Source organism: Bufo bufo, chromosome 10, assembly GCF_905171765.1.
Source record: "Bufo bufo chromosome 10, aBufBuf1.1, whole genome shotgun sequence".
NCBI lineage: Eukaryota > Metazoa > Chordata > Amphibia > Anura > Bufonidae > Bufo > Bufo bufo.
The window spans coordinates 126,887,782-126,912,894 of record NC_053398.1 but is presented as its reverse complement, the minus strand read 5'-3'; the positions used below and the strand labels follow the sequence as shown (position 1 = coordinate 126,912,894).

Sequence of the window (25,113 nt, the reverse complement as noted above, 5' to 3'; positions counted from 1 at the left end):
ATGATTTAATAGGGTTGATCCTGTTAACAGAGCCTCCTTAAAAGCCACATTGATTAATCTGTAGAAAAAGTCCTACACTCCACATGGACTATAATGCCCACCCCTTACTTTCATTTCAATACACTATTCGGACATTAATTTTAATTTTTTTCTTTTTACCTTTGTAGAGCAAATCAAACATGACGGACTTTAGTATAATTTGAGTGAGTAATAGATCATTTCTAATTGTATTGCGCTATCCCCCTCAACCCGTTTCAGCTTTTTCTGGCAATCGGCCAAGCTTCCTTCACCAGAACATTCATCAATATGCTCAGGTAGTCCAGCGGCAACTTGAAAATAAAACAGGAAAAAAAAAAATAATTGTAACCCGCCTGTCTATGCTAGTTAATCCGAGAGAAAGACAGGCCGGTGGAGGCCATTGCCTGTTAAGGAGGAATGTAGAATGTGAAATTAAAATGTAAATTAAAATGTAATTGGTTTTGTGTGCATCGTTTAGATAAGATTTACTTTTGAAGGATGACTTTGTGTTTTAACACAGCGGGGCCAAAGACCGAGCGACACACTTGCACTTAATAATGGCGACCGGTAAGGACCATAAATATTGCAAACGATGCAGCGTGAATGGGGACGCCCTGTGAACCATGCAAAAAAAACCCCTGTGATTAATTCTAAAACTGTTCTGTTCGTATCAAACCCGCGGTGGCTTCCCTGATGAGATCAATACGCCATAGCTTACAGATTCTAATAGAAGTGTTATTATCTTTTAATCTACAGCAGAATGCCATTTTTTTTTTTACTGGAGATTTTCTTCCACGCTCAGACAGTCTACATTTTTTACAGCAACCTTGAAGTCTCTGTTTTTTTTTTTTTTTTTAAATGAAGATACATGAGAGCCTTTTTTCAAGGATTTATCAATGATGGAGACTTGGTCGGTGTTTGCGATGCCAACAGTTAAACGGCGCATTTGTATTCTGAGACTTACCATTGGTTACAATGACCTTCCCTGTCAGAGTCGATTTTCTCGGCAGACAAATGTCTTCAGTGTTGAGTGGTAAAGGACAGATTTGCGGGGAGGAGGGAAAAAAAAAAAGAAAAAAGAAAAACATCATTGTGCACAGACAGCCTGTAGATTCATTTAGTTAGTGCTCAGATTTCATAAATCACATTTTAGAATAGGCATTTCAAGCAAACAGCCTTGTGTAACTGCCTTGTGTGCCTTTACGTCAAGCATCAAGCAAGCAGATCAATGGGGCATAAAACAGCAGAACTTCAGACTGCAACAACAAAAGGCGAAATACAGATCTTTATACAAGATGTCCCTGATATATTCATATTTGGAAACGATGCCCACCCTGTGTGGAATGCAAATAGCGTTGCTTGAAGGAGCAGTCCTGCCTTACTTAGGGCATGTCCACTTGATGGATTTCTGCACATTTAATATAAATGTCCTATTGATTCTAATTGGAAATTTAAATTAGTGTCGAAGAAAAAAAAAATTTTTTTGCTGACATGACCATTGAAAAAACAGATTACAGCAGCTGAAAGACGTAGGGGGACATTGATCAAGACCTGCTCAGCTGAAGAATGCATCCAAGTTACTACTGTAGATAGAGGCGTACGGTATGCCTCCCATAGACTTGTTGTAGCCTTCCGCTTTCCGAACGACAGATTAAAATCTACGGCAGCCTCCTAACTGCCGTAGATTTCTGCCTTCATTATTGTCAGGAAACTTCCATGTATAAAGATAAATATGTTGGGACCGCTGTCCCTTTTCTCGCCACTTCAGAAAAATGGATTGAAGAGAGTAAAAGTTGCAAATTTTGCAAAAGAAAATTGCATGTAACAACATTTGCAACTTTTTAATGCCACAAAGGTAGGATAAATAGCATAGTAAATGTCCCCCTAAGTCAATGGTAGGAATACAAAGGGTGTGGATTCTCTGGCTGATTTTTCCATCTGAACATATATGGCAACCCATAGAGAGGTGAGGGGAGAAGGATGGGGTGTTGGTGGTAGCAGTTGTCACAGTACTTGCGATGGCTTGGTCCTCTCCCTCACTCCCAGGGCTGGCACAGAAATGAAGGGACAGATCTGAGCAGTAGTTTTTTCTCCCGAGGAACACCCTGGTTGGGGTCTCCTGGTTGATGGGTGGGGTGTGCTTGGTGTAGTGATGCAGGTAAAAAACAGGAGACCAAAGAGAACTGAAGTGCAGTTGAACAAGGTAGAAGAGAGTCTTTACTGGAGTACACAGCTTCAAACACTTCCATAGAGGCATGAATGTTTGTAGAACAGTTCCAACAAGTTCTGGCTGTAGTATAGGTCACCTTCAAGGTCCCTCTGAGATGCAGATCCTAACACAACAATTCCTTATATACTGTACAATGCCAGGTTGGGGTTCACATATATCCGATTTTTCTTCTTCATTTCCTAGCAGGTGCAGACTCCAAAAGCAGCAATGTAAGCAGCCAACTTGTAGGAAAGGACAGTCAGAAATCAGAAATTCTGACAGATACAGTATGATGTCTATTAGCCATAGATGTGTGCTACCCTCACAGAGAAAAACCTTGCACCCCCACTTCCTCTGCTTGGGGGTTTATCATATTCCTCAGGGTCTCAAACCGGTTTAATGCATTAAGCAAAATATATAACATGCCCATAAAAATGTATAGTGTGTAAAGGATCGCTTCTTTCAGGGGGTCACAATCATAGACTTCATTCAGGATTCAGGTCCAAACTTGTGCTTTATTGTGGCACATCACAAACAAAACAATACAAAATAAACCCCTGCCCGTCTGGGCCATAACTAACACAACTTTGTTTTCCATGACTCACCTCTGAATACAGGGTCTCAGGCTCCAAACCTCAGCAGGTCAGCCCACCAAACACAGTCCACACGAAGAAGAGATTTGGCTTCTCTAAGCCACATGGTCTCAGCCCACCCGACTCTGACCACACAAGCCTCCAGGCTTCCCTCTCTGTAAGGTCACTTCCTCTTCCCCAGACTGACAGTCTGGGATGGCCTTTTACTTCCCCTTAATGATCCCAGGTGGTTACACCTGGAGATCCCTCAGGCTAGGGAAAAAATCTACCCTGGAATGGGGTGGACTGGGGAGGTCCCAATACCAAACCTACCTTCTCCAGTCCAATAAAAATCCAGCCCATGAACTACTAAAGAAAATTAGCTTCAGCAACTATGTTTGCTGAAGCCAGCACACCCTGGATCTTACTTACCTCACCCAGTTGAGGAACTTTGGTGAGATATACACCCCTTCAAGGGCTTTACCGCACACATCACTGCTTACATTGCCACAAGTGGCATGCAAAAGTTTGGGCACCCCTGGTAACATTACTGTTACTGTGAACATTGAAGGTAGCTGAAAATAAAATTAGTTTTTTATTTTAAGCAAAAACTATTTTTTATTTTCATCTTTTACATTTTCAAAATAACAAAAAAGTAAAATAGACTTAAGCATAACTTTGGGCACCTTGCATGGTTATTAGCTTGTAGCTTGCCCTTTAGCAAGTACCACAGCTTGAAAAATGCTTTTTGTAGCTAACCAAGAGTCTTTCAATTCTTGTTCTTGTATGATTTTCATCCATTCTTCCTTGCAAATGTCCAACAGTTCTGTGAGATTCTTGGGCCATCTTGATGTTAAGATCAGGGGACTGTTAGGGCCATTGCAAAAGCTCCAGACTGCGACTTTTGAGGTAGTCTAGATGCAACACAAGCTAAAAGCATGATTGATCTACCCCATGCTTAATTGTTGGAGAGGTGTTCTTTTCATGAAATTCTGTGCCCTTTTTTTCTCCAAACATACCTTTGCTCATTGTGGCCAAAGAGTTCTATTTTAACCTCATCCGTCCACAGAACTTGTTTCCAAAATGCATGAGGCTTGTTTAGATGATCTTTTGCAAACTTCTGATGCTGAATTTTGTGTTGAGGATGCAAGAGAGTTTTTCTTCTGATGACTCTTCCATGAAGGTCATATTCATGAAGAGTATCATAAATCTTCCTGAAGGTCTTTTCCAGTCAAGCAGGGTTCTGATTTGCCTTTTTAGCAATCCTACGAGCAACTGTCTCTGACAATTTTCTTGGTCTTCCAGACCTTCTCTTGACCTACACTGTTCCTGTTAACTGCCATTTTTTAAATTACATTTTTAACTGAGAAAATGGCAACCTTAAATCTCTTTGTCTTCATTTTATAGCCTTCTCCTGTTGTGGGCCACAAGCATTTTCAGAGTGTTAGGCAGCTGCTTAAAAGAACCCATGGCTGCTGTTTTTTGAGACAAGGTAAGGGGAGTCTGGTTATTTATAAAGCTTTGAAACATTCATCTTTCCTAAAGATGAATGTGAACAAGCCTTAAATCTAACAGACTTTTTAAGGTCTGAGACCAAAGATCAAAGATATTAGTCCACTCAAATCTCTTTTTCTCTCTAAACTGTACAAAACCAAATACACTGACCAGGGGTGCCCAAACTTTTGCATGCCACTATACCTACCATGCATAGTACTAATTTTGAAGGTACCAGACATTTTATTGCCAGTAGCCAACTATATTCCATGGAAAGTTCCATCCTCAGTGGCCATACTGTGGGGATAGTACTTTGGTACTTTTACTTAGGATTTCAAGTATGCCTACTGCCCAATCCTGTTTCATAGAGCTATAACCATGAATAAAAAGTAGATGGTTCAGCTTTGCTACATCTCTATGTTTTAGGCCTGTTAAAGAGGACCTATCAACAGGACCAAAACCAAGAACCAGTTATATTGTCCGGTAGGGTTGATTTAACTGGTTAAAAGAATACTTGGATGGTATTTGTTAATTGCATGTCTTAGTTAAAACAGACTTCTATCAGTAAAATATGAATTCAGTGACAGGGTCAGATATGGATATATGTGTCTTTTCCTAATAGCTTGCCGGCGTTATGCTCCACAATTTTGGCTCATGCGCAGTACAGTTGAACAGATACTTAGTGTTCATGTGCCAAAACTGTGGTGCATGATCCGAGAATGCTGATATCTAGCCCTGTTATTGATGGGAATGAAGCATGGAAAGCAGAGTAGATGAGGTGCGCCAAAGGACTAAGCACCCCCATATCCCCCCCACATGCGCCGAAACTTGTGGTACATTGTCCAGTGTGCTATGACAGGACCAGACAGCGTGCTATGACAGGGACAGCTGAGGTGCACCAAAGGGCTAAGTCCCCCATACCCCCCTATTTGTTGAAATTCTGGTGCATGGTCCAGCGTGCTATGACAGGGCCAGACAAGAGAATGCTGATATCTGGCCCAGTTGGTGAAGGGGATGAAGCATGGAAAGCAGTGTAGCTGAGGTGCACCAAAGCAACGCCTTCCCCTTTCCCACCTACGGTTGTGCACTAAAGCCCAAATTTACATATAGAATAAAAGTCTGCTTTCATTGGAAGGGCACAACAGATTTTCAGCATCCAGGCATTGTTTTAATCAGCAGGATAAACCCTACCAAAAAGTATTATAGCCAATATAAATGAAAAAACATATACAGGCGGCACTCACCATTCGGTGCAAACTTGGGCTAAGTACATGAAGTTGGGTACATCACGGCTGGATACATAAAAGCTGGATACATAAATGGCTTGGGGGGACAAACATACAGCGCAGTGTGCGGATATACGGCAATGGCCGTTTCGCACCTCCGCGCTTCTTCTGGCCTGAAGAAGTGCGGAGGCGCAAAACGGCCGTTGCCGTATATCCGCACACTGCGCTGTATGTTTGTCCGCCCCGAGCCATTTACAGTATGTATCCAGCTTCATGTACTCAACCCTGGAGGAAATAAAGGAAGTTTGTACCGAATAGTGAGTGCCTCCTGTATATGTTTTTTCATTTATATTGGCTATAAGTCTTCTGTGGGCAGAGCACTGCCAGGTGGTAAAAGTTCGCACTAGTGTTGCACAGTGACATAGCCCGTTCATAGGGCAGAGGAAGTTATATGCAGTGCCACTTGAACTATTTCTTAACACGAGTCGACCTACCCAAAAGTATGTCTGGTTTAATAGGGTTGATCTTGCTAATATTTTGTTGACGTTCGGCATGGAATGTATTCCTAGGCATCTATTTTTTTCTTTTTTCTAATGGTTGCTTATATGTGACCTATGCTCTCTATGTAGAGAAGCTGATCTTTGGTCAACACAGATATTGCTAGCAGTAAATTTTATAAGCACTTTCTAGTCCCTAGAGGACAGTAATAACATGTGCAATGTCTGCTCCCTCCTCAGTGGTTTTATAAGGTCTAGGATATCCGCCAGGAGTTATTATGTAGTAATAACCACAAGTTAAGAGGCACAGTACTGTATTCACTACATTACACTGCTTATCTGATGGTCTGGTGCACTGTATCTAGGCTTCGCAGTCGAAAGTATTACGAATAGATATACATACAGCAAAAGTGTTCTGTAGCAAACAATGCTTCCCTTTGGTGTTGCTTACTTCACTCCATAAATATGAGATTGCACAGTTATTGTGCCTCCTAACATTGTAGGATATCAAGTTTTTGTCTCATTGGCTGCATGTAGAAGAACCTGTTAAATTAGCTGTTTTCCAGGGGTATTGGGACAGTGAACTGGGCAATAAGCTGAGGCTGCATTCTGGATGGGGTGACCGATTTAGTTGTAAAGAATGCCAAAAAACAGGCATACTGTATCACTAGGCCCAATAATTCAACTGAGGCCTATGTAGGCATCCAGTCTTACAGAAGATGGAGATCATCAAGACCCTATAATCAGGCTACTGGAGTATGTTGGGTACATAGATGTGAATGGACCCCATAGCAAAGATCATCACGGGCCCTCATCACGTTGCCAAGTCTTTCCACCCTGTACAGGAAAGCCTGGTGTTTGTTTCCCCCTTCAAACATTTTTAATGACCTTTGGGTGGACATGAGGATATCTTTGTTTCGGGTCCAGTTTGGCCAAATCGCTCATGTGATTTAGATTTGGGTCCAAATAATTTTGACCAGAATTGAAAGTTCTTTCTCTCTCCTCTCCTTGATTATTCCAAATCGAATCACACAAAATAAAAATTTGGTAGACTTAGAATAAGAGATTTTGGGGGAAAAAAATTGAGCTGTATTTCAAAATACAGTAGCTTCACTAATCTCTACATTGGGACAATTCCCAACCCCTTCTTTGATAACAATGCATTTCCTTTGGAGAGGAGCAACCGGCACAGGTTACCACCATCCAATTACAGCTAACAAAGGCTGGATCACCTCTCTCCAAGGACCTCATAGTAGTTGCATTGTCTACCTCTATGGTATGTATGCTCTTGCAAATTATTGGACTGAATTATGTATGGAGATGTTTCTGCAAGTTTCCTGCCATATGTTGCACAGTCACGTATACTGTATTAGTTACAAAGGTGACAAAAAAATGGGGTAGTATAATATTTCCAAGTATATCTTAACCTATTTTTACATTCCTTCTGGTCAGCACATTCTAAATCTACACCTGTTATCACAGGAATAACAGTCTGATCTCTATAATCTAGAAGACCGACTTCGGAAGGCCATTTGGCTCCTACTGTGCATCTCTCGATACAGCATTGGTTAACATTTTTTTGACATATTGCTATTTTGTTAGTGAAATGACATTTCTGATTCCTGCAGAAAAAAATAGAAAAAAAAAACTTTATATGAACTGTGTAATAACTATATTTCCATAAAGCTTTTAGCAGAGTATGAAATAGACAATTTATATCAGCTCCTCTAATGCTTCCAAAGCAGGTATTACCGAATCCCATTCAAAGGCAACATTTACAAATTACAATAACCTTCTACGCAGTTTCTAGCTGGGGATTTTTCCACTCCGCTGAACACCACAATGAATTTATCTCTTTATAAGCAGGTATATTCAGGAAGTGGAATATATAAAGTGAATTGTATGTGTAGAAACATTGTTATGTTTGTCTTCAAAGAGGAAAATGAAAGTCATCTAGATCCATGTACATTGGAAGGTCTCATCACTGGGATATACGTTGACTGTTTCATGAGGGAGATTCATTAAAGCTAATAAAAGGGAAAAATGGAGCTGTTTAAATTAACCAGTGCGCCCATAAGGAGCACTGCAACTGGAGCCTAAGTGAAATGAGTCTTAAAGGTGTTTTTCAGGCTACTGATATTGATGACCTAGCCTCAGTATAGGTCATCCATAGCTGAATGGTGGAGGAACGTCACCAATCAGCTGTTCCTTGTAGCCACAGCACAACTCTGTTCAAAGTGTAGAGGCCATGCAGGGTTACTGCAGCTCAGCTTCCATTTACTTCAATGGGATCTGAGCTGCAGTAATCCGGCATGACCACCGCACTTTGAACAGAGCCGTGCTTCCTGTTTCAATCACCGTGCCTTTTTAAGCACCAGAGGCTGCAGGGAACAGCTGATCATGGGAGTGCGAGGTGTTTGACCACCACCAATCGGACATTGATGAATTATCAAATGCCCACCAGTCAGTGTATATTTAGTGGATTCACTGAAACTAACACTACACCAGGTTCCTACCAAAAGTATACAACGAGATACAAGATGGAGGAAGGAAGATAGTTGAACAAGCACAAGGTACACTCTGGACTGCTTGTGGTTTTCACCTATTACATCCAGAGGAGAGAAGGGCTCTCTATTGTGTCCCAGTGAAAGGTTTCAAAATGTGAAATGGTCCCTAAACTCTAGAATGGTGGCGGTGAGATGGAGAATTTTTTAGCTGACCTCTATTGGTCTTGAGGCATCAATTGCCTCCATTTAATAATTAATCTACTAGAAATTAATAATAAAGAAAACATAAGTCATCTAGCCATAAAATGTGTCATTAAAGGGGCTGCCTATTTTATACTTTATTAGCGACTTCTGAGTTAGTTAAAAGGTTTCATTTATTAGCAAGAGAAGCTAAGAAGAAGACCAATCCTCTGTCTCGGAATCCGCACAAGCAGTAATGTACAGTATGTGACAACACGGCTCAAAATGGGCCTCTCACTATAATATCAGGACTTTCCATCCTGGACAGAAGGGCCGCTTGTTTGAGTCCCACTCCACACCCTTATCTTGACCCTTGGATCAATTCCCTAACTCCTCACTTGGTAACAATGCAGATCTATCTGGAGACAGTCCTATACAGGTACTTGTCACCCAGTAGCAAAAGGGATGGGACCAACCAGATCTGAGGCTCCTCTCTCCAAGGACCCCATTGCAAATGCTCAATGGTAGGTATACCTTTGCCTACATGTCAAAACAGTACACAGACACCCTATTGATGATATTGAGAATTGTGTAATGCTTCATATCTCCTGTGGTGGGGCATCTGGAAAATTAATCCCTTATCATGTAGCCCTCCAGCAGATGACAGCTAGGGTTGCCCCTATCAGGACACCTTGGGACATGCTTACCCAAAAGGTATCGATGCCAATATGATTTTTCATTGAGTTTTCACACTACTAAATAAGTGATGTTTTATGTTTTCACAGGAAAAAGAAGGCCTTAATCTATTAATACTTGTGCAGAAGGAGCAGCAGAAAAATGTAATGTTCTTTCTTTTTCCTTTATGTTATTCTAATTTTGAAGACGTTTTATGATTCTGACTATTGCAATTAATGAAATGGAAATAAGTCTCTGAATTCATGCAGAGTCCTGAAATCAAAAGAATTACTTTCTATAGACTTAGAAAAGATATACTTTCCAGAAATATGTTTTTGATTAATCTCAATGCCTGACAAGATTTCATGTACTTTTCTCAGGTTTTTTTTATTTATTTTTTTTATTTTCTTTGTGGCATTTGTAGTGTTTTCAACAGAATTTTTTGTGTGGGTTATTGAGTTAAATGATTCATTTTGCATTCTATCATGTTAATTATAAGACTAATTACACTTCAAAGCTAATTAATCTAATCATGTTACAGTATTTGTTGGCAAGCTCCTCAATCAACAAATAGGTCATGCAACAACATAGATATTATCTAAAAAATATATATCATCAAGTGCAGCTGCTCCTGTACCATCATGTTCTGATTATTCAAAGGATTGAAGGAATATGTTTGTTTATAGTGAGTATATGAAAGGAACCAACAGGAAAGCAATGTATAGCTGTAATTAGATGCAATATCTTAAGTCATTGTCATGGTTCTTCATTTTCCAATCCAATAGACATTTATAAATGAGAGCCAAACCATTGCTATGTGTAGAAAGGGGTGCTAGATTGGGATAAAGCCTGATCATATATAGTACAGACCAAAAGTTTGGACACACCTTCTCATTCAAAGAGTTTTCTTTATTTTCATGACTATGAAGGCATCAAAACTATGAATTAACACATGTGGAATTATATACATAACAAACAAGTGTGAAACAACTGAAAATATGTCATATTCTAGATTCTTCAAAGTAGCCACCTTTTGCTTTGATTACTGCTTTGCACACTCTTGGCATTCTCTTGATGAGCTTCAAGAGGTAGTCCCCTGAAATGGTCTTCCAACAGTCTTGAAGGAGTTCCCAGAGATGCTTAGCACTTGTTGGCCCTTTTGCCTTCACTCTGTGGTCCAGCTCACCCCAAACCGTGGCTGTGCAGGCCAGGTCATCTGGCGCCGCACCCCATCACTCTCCTTCATGGTCAAGTAGTCCTTACTTTCAAAGTTTTCACAATTTTTCGGCTGACTGACTGACCTTCATTTCTTAAAGTAATGATGGCCACTCATTTTTCTTTACTTAGCTGCTTTTTCTTGCCATAATACAAATTCTAACAGTCTATTCAGTAGGACTATCAGCTGTGTATCCACCTGACTTCTCCTCAACGCCACTGATGGTCCCAACCCCATTTATAAGGCAAGAAATCCCACTTATTAAACCTGACAGGGCACACCTGTGAAGTGAAAACCATTTCAGGGGACTACCTCTTGAAGCTCATCAAGAGAATGCCAAGAGTGTGCAAAGCAGTAATCAAAGCAAAAGGGGGCTACTTTGAAGAACCTAGAATATGACATATTTTCAGTTGTTTCACACTTGTTTGTTATGTATATAATACCACATGTGTTAATTCATAGTTTTGATGCCTTCAGTGTGAATCTACAATTTTCATAGTCATGAAAATAAAGAAAACTCTTTGAATGAGAAGGTGTGTCCAAAATTTTGGTCTGTACTGTATACTAATTTGAAGCCGTTACAGCCACAAGGTAATCTCTGTCTGGGCAGGAAAAAGAAATAGGGATAAAGGCTGGAAAAGCCATTAGACACTCAAGGCCACCATTCGGACAGTGCAAATGGTATGGTAGTGAAGGGCAAAGGCTAATGAGAGGACTAAATTAGCCTTTTGCCTGCTGGGAGCCTCTACTTCAATGGGTTCTGCAGTTTGTTTAAACGGATGATTTATCCTCTGGATAGATCATCAGCATCTGACCGGCGGGGGTCCGACACACGGGACCCCCGCCGATCCGCTGTTTGAGAAGGCAGCGGCGCTCCAGCAGCACCGCGGCCTTCTCACTGTTTACCACTGGCCCAGTGACGTCACAACTAGTATCCACTGGCCTGGGCAGGGCTTAGCTCCGTTCACTTGCCGGTCAGATGCTGATGATCTATCCAGAGGATAGATCATCAGTTTAAACAAACTGTAGAACCCCTTTAATAGACTGTAAGGTGCAAACATGAGACCTATTAATTTCACCTGTCCTAGTTAACCTTCTGTTCTTCTCTCCAAAGGGTTCAAAAATGTCATATAATTCCCTCTTCTATTTCTACCTGAGAGGTTATGGAGGGAAACAACATGATATTTATGCTAAATTATGTTATTTCACTCCATCCAAATATATACAATGGAGTAAAGTGAATGTAGGACAGAGTTCACAGTATCCTCACCATATCAGTAGTAAGACGTCAGAGCAACTGGACTTGTATTTTCCTCTTGAAGATGTTTCACTAGTCATCCGGCTAGCTTTCTCAGTGATAAACCCAACTTCTAACTGGCGAAAGCCATTTGGATGACTATTGAATAGTGTTGAGCACGAATATTCGAATAGCGATTTTTTATCTCGAATATCGCAACTTCGAGAATTCGCGAATATTTCGAATATAGTGCTATATATTTGTTATAGCGAATATTTATAATTTTTTCCCATCTGAACACATGATTCCTCCCTGCTTCTTGCTTGTGGGCCAATGAGTCATTGGCCCACAAGCAACTTAAGCAGGGAGGAATCCTGACTTTAGATGGGAAAAATGACGAATATTCTAAAAAAACTATATATAGCACTATATTGAATATATTAGTTTTTTTTCAATATTCGTCTTTTTTTTTCTTCAATCTGTACAGTTGTTCCACTTCGGCATACTCCTCCCCGACAAGCGTCCCCATCACCATGGGAACGCCTGGGGGTTAGAATATACCATCGGATCAGAGTTTTCAGGATCTCAGTGAGATGAGGAGGTGGTGATGGTGAGTACAATAAAGGAATTCAAAAGGGGCCTTGATGTATTTCTGGAGTGTAAAATTACAGGCTATAGCTACTAGAGAGGGGTCGTTGATCCAGGGAGTTATTCTGATTGCCTGATTGGAGTCGGGAAGGAATTTTTTATTCTCCTAAAGTGAGGAAAATTGGCTTCTACCTCACAGGTTTTTTTTTTTGCCTTCCTCTGGATCAACTTGCAGGATGACAAGCCGAACTGGATGGACAAATGTCTTTTTTCGGCCTTATGTACTATGTTACTATGTGCTCATGTGACTTATTTATCAGGGGGCCATTGCATGACACGAACTGTGACTAGTCCTAGTACTGACGACTACATGCAAAAACATTCAGAAAAGATGAGCATTGGAGTCTCAGTCAATGCCTTTCCTTGTTTTGTTAAATAAAAAGCAATCCTTTTTTATAGTGAGTTTATTTGCAAAGTGAACTGTTTACTCGGTCCAACTGTATTTTAACACTCCGCGGTAATTAAATTTTTAACACCCTCTCTTCTTCAGAAGAAGAATCTGAATTTAATTTACAGACTTGCAGTTTCCATTAAAAGTATTAAAGTATGTTTTTAAGCTATAGGCAAATTTTTGCTATAAAATATGCAAACTCTACGTGTGTTGAGCAACTATAACAAGAGTCAATTACATACAAAACTGTTACAAAACTGTTGATCTAGATCTTAGTAGCCAACAATAGAATCACTTGTCAATAGACATGAAGAATTTTTCAAAATTTGCTTTGGGTCCAATTTGGTCGAATCAACCAGCAGGTTCTATTCTGTTGGAATAAATTCCACGTGAATGAAAATTGTCCCAATTACAGTGAAAAGTTGTACATGACACTCTGGTGTCTAGTAGAACGGTATACAACGAGTTTCAAGCTCTTTAACGCTAAGACAGCTTTAGTAATGTGATAGTGACATATATGGCTATGGGTAAACAACAGATTTTCTTTGTATTGATAATTTTTATGAGTGGTGCCAAATGTATAATTTTGGATGTTATTCACTAGCCAATCTGTTTAACATGGCAAAACTAGTGATGAAAAAATTTCCTAAAATTCGGTTCAGATTCAATTTGGTCAAATCAGTTGACCAATTCGATTCAGATCCGAACTCGAATGACTCGAATCTCCCAAATTGCCTGACAAGTGGTAGATAACATTTTGGGTTTCCTAGGACTACATGCAATTCCTTTCAAGCTCTTTAACGCCAAGACAGCTTTAGCAAGATCAAAGTGACAATGATATATATATGGCTATGGGTAAACGGATAGTAGCCGGTGGAAGCAAGCAGCCTGCTTAATAACTCACAGCACTGTTGGATTTTTTAAAAGGCCATGGACACCTTTGGGGACATTTTTATTTTCATTTTTGCATTCTACAAATTTTTTCAGTAGGTCTTTATTAAAACTTTCTAGTCACTTTCCCAGTATAACATTATAAATTCACATCTTCTCTGTCTTAGTCCCATCATCTGATGGCTCACTTGAAACTCTTATCTTTGAACTCCTGACAGCTCATAAACACCTATTTAAGCCATATTGTTATCAGCTTGATACGAATTGGGCTACAATGAGTGTTTATGAGTTGTGAAGAGTTCAGAGAAAACAGCTAGAGACTGAGCCGAATAAGAGGACTCAAGGTAAACAGAAACTAACAGTCTGCAAATACACTCACACTAAAGCCCTGTAGTAAGAAAAAATGTAATACAGACAAATAAAAAAAATGATATTTAGCACAAAATGAGTAGAATACAATAATAAAAAATATTTTCCCAAAGGTGTCCATGGCCTTCAAATACATTTTTTTTCTTAAACTTATCTCTTTTTGGTGCCTTTTTTTCTGTTGTGTGATTTGTAAAATGGCAGCTGCCCTTTTGAGTAATTCATGTAGAACGAATCACAAAAGTTCCAGATGAACAGATTTTAGACGTTTGGCCGGAATTTATAAAACAATTTTATTTGAGTCAAATCAATTTGCTCATCTATGCCTGTCAATAAATACCTAACTGTATCCACTCCTCAGGGGAGGGGCTTGAAACAGTGCCCATACAGAGAAGTAGCTGAATGTGAGATGTTAATCCTTTTGTTTGACTGTTAAAAGAAGTTAATAAAGTATAAAGTATTACATTGTACTTTTAGTAGTGGTCAATTTCTTGTCATACGAGCATAACTATATCCGAGCGAAAGGAACTGCTAAAAACCGCTTAGTCCAGACCTCCCCTGAGGAATGGCTGGGTTTTTATAGACAGCACTGTCTGATTGCTCACAGTCCTATACTTTTTGATAACTGTAGATTGATGATAAAAGGAGCAAATGATCTACCTAATATCCATTGCCAAGGATCTCCATATTGTGTATAACTGATATTAAAAACAAGAGTTATCACTGTTGCCAAGTAGCATGTACTGTTAATGTTATATCCTGTCTGCCAATTTCAGGTCTAAGACAGCAGTTTTCTTGATTCTAAGTTTCACTTTGAATGTATTAAAATGCTAATTTTTAACTGATGATGCCAAATGTGAGAAATTAATTCTTGATCTGCAGTAACCTACATAAACATAACTTTTTTCAAGTACACTTTAAAGTATTAGTTTATAAAAACAAAAAGCTTATGATCAGAGCTCATACGTCCTTCCATATAGGAAAAGCTTGTCTATTTTCTAAAGAGCAGACAAAAGGTGTGTTTTTGCGATTTTCAAGTACAGTTTAAAGTGACAAATAGTAGAAAACAAGCCAAATTGTAAGAAACCTACCTCAGTAATTCTGCACTCATGCCACCGATTCGTCTATATGCTATGGCATGAAAGCCATTATATGTCACATGGTTTGGGGGGCCAACTGGGGCACTTTGCTATCCTATTCCATCCACGATGATGACCTGTCAAACAGCAGTGATTAGTTGCCTTGATCACATGATGTGATATCTCATGGTTGTCACATGATTTTGAACAGGTAAAAAGGATGGATTGGGGAGCCAATTGTTTTTTTTTCTCATCATTCACATTCAAGGCATATAAACTACTGTATATGTGCCATAATTATATGATTGGTTGTTATCTCATCACCAAAGATTCTCAGGAAAAGAGATGGTGCTGAGTGATACCGCTCTATAAAATTTACCTTATCATTTCTTTTGCTTCACTCTCAGGGTCCTATCTACCTGTGAACGTTAATTTCAACCATTTAACTAACTTAATCACACATCCTGGAGTATCCTTAAAGGGACACCTACTGTCATAAACTTACCTGTCCATGCCCCCTGGTGATGCAACAGCATCCTCTGCAACAGGATGCAATGCTCTGTTTCTCCTTGCAGCAGGCATGTGCTGGAGGAGATTTTACTGACTAATGATGCATCTATAAGGTGCTGATTCAGGGACTCGGTGTTCTATTTAAACCCCTTCTGGCCATATACCAATGCCAGTGATAGCCTTGTTTGGGCTTTCTAGCTAGGTCCCTGGTTTTTGTTCCTGTGCTGCTCATGTTTTTGACCTCGGCTCATCCTTTGACCACTTTCTGTCTCTTGTTTTTGTACTGCGTTGTCCCCCTGGTTCTGACCCATTCACATGCAACTCTGTCTTTGTGTCATTTTTCTCTAGGAGTTTGTCTGTCTCTGCACCTTAGTAGCGTAGGGACAGTCAACCAGTTGCAGTCTTGCTACCTAGAGCTTGCACTACAAGTAGGTAGGGAAAGCAGGCTGTGTTCTAGGTTAAAGCTCACTGTTCATGTCTGTCCCTACCTACAGGCGTTACACATATTACGCAAATTTTTAAACTCAATATTCATAGAAAACTTTTTTTTTGAATTTTGGTCTGTTATTCTTTTTTTTATAATGCCAGTACTACGCTATTGAAGACAAAATGCATAACAGTGTGAAAATTATGAAAAAAAAAAATATTTCTTATCAATTTTCTTTCTAACTATTACAAAAGGTTGTAAAACATTTCTAAAACCATTGCCATATACTTGTACCCTGAAAATGGACGCTATTTATGTATTTATCTACTTGCTGGGCCTGCCGCCCTGCGGTTATAATATACTGAATTCAACTATTAAAAAGCCGCACTATCCTCGGACACAACAAAGTTGAAAGAGGACCAATCACCAACTCCGGAACAAGTGACGTTACGCCCCGCCCAAGTCACCTGGGACGCCACGTGATAAAGACAAGTGACCATGTGGGACGCCGCGCAGGTCCTTACAGGACAGAGCAGAAACCAAGCGGCGTGGAGCTGTAATTTACACAATCTTTTCCTCCTATACAGGCTGCAACTAACAGCTAACACAAGCGGTACCATCATCCCACTGTGAGTATACTAGTATAAAGACTTTCTCTTACAGGAAACCTAACGGACTCAGATGTACTGCTCAGTTCTATACAGAGCGTGGACTCTAAACCAGGGTCTATTCCCATATAACCATAATTTGGGTTAAACCCAAGGGATACTCAGTGTCTGTCTATTACAAACGTTCATTGCTGATTATTGTGTACATACCAAAGAGATCTATGTATTCATCTTGCAGCTAAATTGGGGTATTCACAAACCAATAAGCTGTATTGAATCCGTAACCATACATTTCTGTGCAAGTATCAAACCTATATCTTATTTATTTCACAACGTACTCAGCGTCTGCATAACCCTATGCATATCTAGACTAAAATTCTTATGCACTGAAACTGTGATTTGCACATATTTAATAGATCAGAGCGATCATCTGAATTTATATGTTCTTAATTTGCACATAGCAATTTTTTATATATTCCAAATGTACCCAGCTTGCATATAGCACTTTTTTTTATGTACCAAGCTCGCACATAGCACTTTATATACCGGGCTTGCACCTAGCACATTTTATGTATTGAGCTTGCACATAGCACTTTCATTTATTGAGCTTACATACGACACCTTATACAAAAAGTGCGTACTGCACACATTACATCAAGCATAAATATTGATGAACCAAGTCTGCACTTATATACACTTAGTATCCTATATATCTAATTATATCTAGCTATACTTATATGTACCCAGCCTACTTATACTGTATATATAAATATAATAAATATAGTTTTTTATTTTATTTTTTTATGAACAAAAAAGGGGGTATGGAGTTTGAATGGGTGTGTACATAGTCTTCTATACTATCGCTATAACTTTTTAAATTTATTTTCTGTATTTCTTTTTTTATTAATATTTTTTTTTATTATTCATTATTAATTTTTTTACTTTTTATTAATTAATTTTTTTAAGTGAATTAATCCCTTTCTGTCACAGTCAGAGCAGCCTGCAGGTGGCGCTCTTACATAAGGAAAAGCTTTCCCTGCCAGCTTTTACATTGAACACTGTAATAGATCCTTGTAGCAGGGTGCTAAAAGGGTCTATCACCGCCTGACCAAAGGAGTTCTCCCTCGGACCACAGCGTGGTCACAGTGATCTTTAGTGGCTTGGGGAGCCGGAAGATCGTGAGGTAACCTGGTGCTTTTTTACGTTGGTGCCTACCACCGCGACGTATAAAGTTGTGCGGCAGTAGGCAAAAGGCTAAACACTATAAGTCAGTGCAAGTTAACAATTTAAAGTAGGAGCTGATGACTTTGTGTAGGGGAAATAGGCAAATGTTCACAAATGTTCAGACTTCAAAGTACCCCTGCTCCAGGGAACTATCAATATATGGCTATGGGTAAATAGTAATGGGTGGTAACAAACAACCTATTTAAAGATGCCCTGCACTATCGAATTGTTTTACATTTCTTTGAAATAGTCAAAAAATCTTTGCAAATGCCACCTCCTTTGGGGATTTGATCCTCCTTCTTCATCTTTCCTGTTTTCTGATCTGAAAAGTGGCTGATGCAGATTTGAGAAATTTGCCTGAATCGAATTGCCACAAAATTTGGATTCGGCATCAACCCAAATTTTTTGAAAAATCAAGCCAAATTTGATTTGGACCGAATCGATTGGCTCATCTCAAAACCATGCATTTTAGGTGGGTTTTCCCTTCCACATAAATTGCTTCCCTTCAATCCTCAGTGGAAATTATTTTAAATAACAAATTCAATAGAAAAATCAAAGAAAATGTTAGCCCCATTAACCTTATTTAGTATTGTTGGCAAATTGGCAGTCACCAAATCAATACCATGTTATGCCCGTTTCTTGACTTCTTCTTTAAAGTAATCTTAAATTTTATAGATTGTAATGTATTGGATTTTCATATAACATGGATCATTTTTTACGCTAACCTATTTTAACGGCCTGAAAACTATGGGAAGAAAATAGATTGGTTGGAAGCCTTAGAAGTAGTTATCGAAATTGGTTGGAAATTACATATTTCGCAGTGCGCCTGCTGATATTCTAAACAACAGCAACACATTTTGTGACATGAAAAATGTCCATCTTTATTTTATTAATTTCTTTTCGTTCACTGTTCATACAAAAAAAAGTCAACAGATCGACGCCCCCCTTCCCCCGCCACACCTTGGATTGTAGGACTAAGTCCCTTCATAGTATAAGTTTAGAAACTGAAAAGTCCAAAATAATTTTGCATGAATTTTTGTATTTGGTGTAGATTAGCACTAGGCTATTTGGACAAGAAAGTTATGTTGGGTTTGGATGACTGAAGACTTCATTTTGAGGATTTCAATTCAAATCTATCTTGATGACGGACTCTCTTTAAAGCTTATCTATAGCTTATGATATACATGCCGTAGAGTCCATCTATGTGGCCATGTTCTAGTTTGGTCCCTCAACTTTGACAGTTGGCAAGAATAAGCATTATTAGAGGCAGTAAATTAGTCATGTAGGGTGAAACAAGTGTCAAGGCTTGGGTATCCATTATCTCTTTGATATAACCTGGGCTTTGATATACATTATCCCATTGATACAACCAGGGCTTGGGTATCCGTTATCTCATTGATATAACCAGGGCTTAGGTATATATTATCTCATTGATATTACCATGGCCTGGGTACAAGTTACCTCATTGGTATAAACAGGGCTTAGGTATCCATTATCTCATTGATCTAACTTAGGCTTAGGTATACATTATCTCATTGATCTAACTTAGGCTTAGGTATATATTATCTCATTGATATTACCATGGCCTGGGTACACGTTACCTTATTGGTATAACCAGGGCTTAGGTATCCATTATCTCATTGATCTAACTTAGGCTTAGGTATACATTATCTCATTGATCTAACTTAGGCTTAGGTATACATTATCTCATTGATCTAACTTAGGCTTAGGTATACATTACCTCATTGGTATAACCAGGGCTTAGGTATCCATTATCTCATTGATCTAACTTAGGCTTAGGTATACATTATCTCATTGATCTAATTTAGGATTAGGTATACATTATCTCATTGATCTAATTTAGGCTTAGGTATACATTATATCATTGATATTACCAGGGCTTGGGTACACATTATCTCATTGATATAATCAGGGCTTGGGTACACATTATCTCATTAATATAACCAGGGCTTGGGTATATATTGTCCTATTGATATAACCAGGGCTTGGATATACATTATCTCATTGATCTTACTTAGGCTTGGGTATATATTATCTCACTGATATCTCCACACACATATCTGTGGGATTTTCGAGACATGTAATGTAAGCCTGTTTTGCATTACATTAAATGGAATGAACCATAAAGTATGGCAAAGGCTCCTAGTGCAATGTCACAGATCTTATTGTATTGTACATATCATATGTTGTATAATGGTGGATTATAGGATATTTGTCTATAATCTGATTTCTATTGAGCTTGAAAGAAGAATATGGAAAGTAGAATATATACAGTATATGGTAATACAGAGTGCAGCAGGCAATGAAATGTGTAGGCTAATAAAAGTCAGGGCAGGATGTTTATTGTGTCCACGGGGATTTGGATATAATAAGGGAATAGGCTTGCAAATTGTTGGCTTGATTCAACGTAGATAAATGTCATATCATGCATTTGTGGATTGAAAGAGAGTATGCCACATACGCACTTAATGGAATTACGGGAAGACAGGTTTAGACAGAGAATAATGCCAGCAACAACTATGCAGAGTTTACGATATATATATATATATATACTTGCTGAAATTGGTTTAGGTTATTATGACAGATATTTATTTTTTAAAGTGCACCTGCCAATGCCAGAGGTGAAGGAAAAACAGCACGATAAATGGCGGGGCCCCATAGCAAATATTGAATGGACCTCTACTATGGTGCTGGGACTTGCCACCTAGGATTGAAGGTCAGATTCTTGTTTCCCCCTTCATGTCCTTGTTATACGTCTCAGAACAATTCAGCACGCCTTGGATACAGGAGTCGTGCACAGGTCAGGGGTGGATATATTATTGGTGTAGTTGTCAGGGGCCTTATCAAGAAGAAAAGGGCAGTTATGTTTCCAACCGATTCAGCCAAATTGAACCTAAATCAATTCTGAGCGATTCTCTCATCTGTACTGACTTTACAGGACTGTCCAGGATTTATCCACACTTTCGCTGCATGGATCAATCCCTTTCCAAAGATGCTTAAAGGGATTATCACGTGATTAATGTAAGAAATTAAAATCAGACAATCTCTTTCTAACAAAGCTAGAACCAGCCCTGTACCTCACATGGGTCCGGAGATCTACCCATTTATTGCTCCAATTGCTCTGCTAGATTTATATCAAGCTGGCGGCTCAGGGGGTGTGTCTTTTCTGCTGCAGCTCAGGGGGTGTGTCTTTTCTGCTGCAGCTCAGGGGGTGTGTCTTTTCTGCTGCAGCTCTCTCCCTATCACAGCTTAGGATGTGTTTTTATGGATGGAACTGAGCATGTGCATCCACCTCAGTGAGGTGGACAGAGAAATAAGAAAAAGAACAAAAAGCAGGTGGCGCTATACAGATAGATTTTATTGAATAACTCAGTGGCGATGCTAAATTTTTAATTACATGCAAATAGAAAAGCGTTCAGTTCCAGGTGCTGGTTTGAAAAATTGATGAATATTTTTTGTTGGACATTTGTAAATCATTTTTTGCACAAGGATAATACATACATATTTTTGTGCCCATCTTATGGCCACAAATCCTGACCCAACAGCTGGTTTAATGGACAAAGCCAGACACCCTGTGAGGTTGTTAGATTGGGTTTTAGACCCTCAGTCTGGCCAAGATTTGTGGCCATAAGCCTTAAGCAGGCCTTAAACAGATTAATTAGATGAATGTTGGGTGAACCTGCCAATGTTGGTGGAACCAACGATTTAGGGTGTCCTGACTTTCCCCCGATTACAGATATTGAGGTAAGAAAAGATTAGGCTGTTGGATTTCAGTATATGCCCTATTCTTGTGTTAATAGAGGAGATAAGCCATCAGAAAAGGTGTCTGGCAGAGGTTTACTCCTTTCTTCCCATTCAGAACATCTGTACACTTGGCAGAGAGGAATATGTGTATATGTATGTATGTGTATGGGAAGTCCAGAAGAATAGCTGTTCGCTTGCATGTACATAGTATATATTGGATTGAATTTTCCTTTAAAGTGATCCTTCAGTTCAAGAAAAAAATTATTACATTAACTGGAGAATGAACAGAATACGTACATGGTGACCTCCTTTTCATCTCTTCAGCTGCAGATCCCCAGTTCCTAGGCTCCTCTTTTGTCATCCAAGATGGCCTCATCGTTTCTCAGACTACCTGATGCACACTGTGAATCGTTAGTCCATGACACAACGTACTTCTTCAGCCCTGATCTTGGATTGGCTAGTAGTGCTCACATGAGCAGTGTTAGCCCATCCAAGGGCATCAGGAAGTGTCTTGGGCTATCAAATGCACAGGTAGTCTGAGAAACAGTGAAGAGATCTTGGATGATAGAAGAAGAGCTCGGAAACTGGGGATCCGCAGCTAAAAAGAAGAAAAGGAGGTCACCAGGTAAGTCTTCTGTTCATCCCTTTGTTAATGTGATTTTTTTTTTTCTTAGACCAAAGAGTTGCTTTAAGACACATGCAGGTGTCTTCAAACTGTGGCCACAGGTTGGATTCCACTGATTTACGCATCCTTAACCATACACTTTTGCAATTGTCTTGTCTTGTATATACATCAAAACCCTACAACTACGTGCAATAATTACAAAACTGTAGGCTGAATATGAACTAAACCAACGCCTGGGTCATATTTATTTTATCTCACTGAAAAACAGACACCATAGATTACATCATATGAAGGATTTGTGGAGCATTTATTATGAATTATATTTTGAAAAGCTCTGCATGTAATTAGATTGTTCCGCAGACTTCTACTGTAGGATTTCTTCTGACTGACTGTGAATTCTGCATACACCAGTTTATTCAGGCGACTTCCTGCCGTCAATCTCTCCTAAACCCTCTTTATTAGATCTCGGCTTTGATCGAGACCCCCACACCCCCTACTGAGTTTAGTATTCATTGCATTCCGTAAGTACAGGATGTGTTTTGTCTCACCTGTTCCTATGATATATTGTTGTCAGGAATGACACGGCTGATGTACTTATCCATAATATTGGCTGACACTATTCTCTTTCGCCAGTCAGCACTTGTCAAAACTTTGGCCTTGGTTCATCAAGGAGCACCATTTATCACTGTCTCACCGCCATAGGCTTAGATTACAGGATTTTCCCCTTATAGCAAAAAGATGAGGTGGACGAAGAAGCATTGAGCAGTGGTTTTCTCTCTACAGATGAATGCCCTGTTAACTCCAAGACAATATGATCTTTCAAATTAGCAAGCTTTCCCCTACGAAATTATGGGTATTTTATTGAAATCACTTTGCAAATGATCTGTACAGATCACCTTTATTTCTGTTGTTCTAACAGTTGTCTGATTTAGAAAACTACAATAATTTTCAAATATGGATGGAGTAGAGTTAACACTCCTGTTTTCTGAGATTTCTGAGTTGTGTTATCTAATCTAAGCAAACACCTTCAATTGCTTTTCAATGGCTTTTGTCTCAAGATAACGCGATCAGTTAAGAAATTGTAGTTAAGACCTGGAGTGCTAACCCTGCTACATCTGTAGGGGATTCTCAGTTCATAAAAGATGGTGCTCTGCTCAGGACCCTCATTAATTAGCTTGAGCACAGAGTATTTTTGGCTCTGGAGAAGTTCACCTATTCAGGATGCTCATCTAATATCTAATGCCAAGAACTTTAGAGGACCACTTTGGAGGATCCTTGGATGTCCAGGAATGAATGAGACAGCAGCGGGAGAAGACATCAGTAAAGGACCCTGGAGGAGATAAATGTGTTGTGTTACATGATCATATTAATGGACTATCCACTTGTTTTCCTAATTTTTGGATCAAATGTTCGCGAACCGCGAGTTTGCGGCGGGCCCCTTTCACTTTAATGGCAGGCGAACCTGAAAAACCTTCAGGTCATATTTGCAGCCACCAAATACTTACTAGAAGTGCACAAATAGTCCCACAACATGGACAGTGACATACTAGAGGGGAATCAATGACAAAAATTCCCACAAAAAATATGTATTTTAATCAGGGGCCATTTTTATGCGTCTTAAAGGGAAATTCTCAAAAATGTGCCCTGCTGGAGGCTAGAAATTTTTTATTTTAGGCCACGAGAGTACGGGCCCTAAAAATTTGGCATTCACTTGACAGAAAAGATCAAGTGATTATGTGGCTGGAGGTATATTAGACTGTCATTGGATATCAATTTTACAGCAGGCCAGTGGAGTACAGGCGCCAAACATTAGGCATTCACCGGACAGAAAAGAACAAGTGATTATGTGGCTGAAGGTACATTAGGCGGTCACCGTATAACAATTTTACTGTTGGCCAGTTAGATTACAGGCCCCAAAAATTATGCATTCGCCGTACAGAAAAGATCAAGTGATTATGTGGCTAGAGGTATATTAGATGGTCATTGGATAACAATTTTACTGCAGGCCAGTGGAGTACAGGCCCCAAACATTAGGCATTCACCGTACAGAAAAGATCAAGTGATTATGTGGCTAGAGGTATATTAGACGGTCATTGGATATCAATTTTACTGCAGGCCAGTGGAGTACAGGCCCCAAACATTATGCATTCACCGGACAGAAAAGATCAAGTGATTATGTGGCTGGAGGTATATTAGACGGTCATTGGATAACAATTTTACTGTAGGCCAGTACAAATACATGTCAAATACATAAGTTTAAAAGAACTAAAAATATTAAATTGGATTAAAAACATGGCTAATGAAATCCCCCCTCTTGAATAAACCCCAAATGATAATAGGTAAAATTCAATAACACATGGTCGTCACAGGTGTTGAATTCCTCCGAGGCCCCAACAATTAGGCATTCACCGTACAGAGAAGATCAAGTGATTATGTGGCTGGAGGTATATTTGATGGTCATTGCATAACAATTTTATTGCAGGCCAGCGCTTATTGGTCACGATCCCCCCTGATGCGCTGAATGTCTTTTCGGACAGGACACTCGACGAGGGGCAAGCCAAGAGTTCCATGGCAAATTATGCCAGCTCTGGGCACAGGTCAAGCCTGCACACTCAGTAGTCCAGGGGTTCCTCACTTCTCAGAGCGTCCACATCGGCCGTTAACCCGATGTAGTCAGACACCTGTCGGTCTATGCGTTCTCTGAGGCTGGATCCGGAGGGCGGCTGTCGATGGGTTGGCTGAAAGAAT

The 25,113-nt window shown here is 39.5% G+C and overlaps 1 long non-coding RNA gene across 1 annotated transcript; it reads left to right on the top strand.

The window, feature by feature from the left end:
* The first annotated feature begins 2,877 nt into the window (after positions 1-2,877).
* Positions 2,878-21,552, top strand: LOC120981209. Its single transcript, XR_005774643.1, has 4 exons — positions 2,878-3,008; positions 10,523-10,527; positions 12,519-12,522; positions 21,542-21,552. It is a non-coding gene; the product is annotated as an uncharacterized LOC120981209 (long non-coding RNA).
* Positions 21,553-25,113: the final 3,561 nt, after the last annotated feature.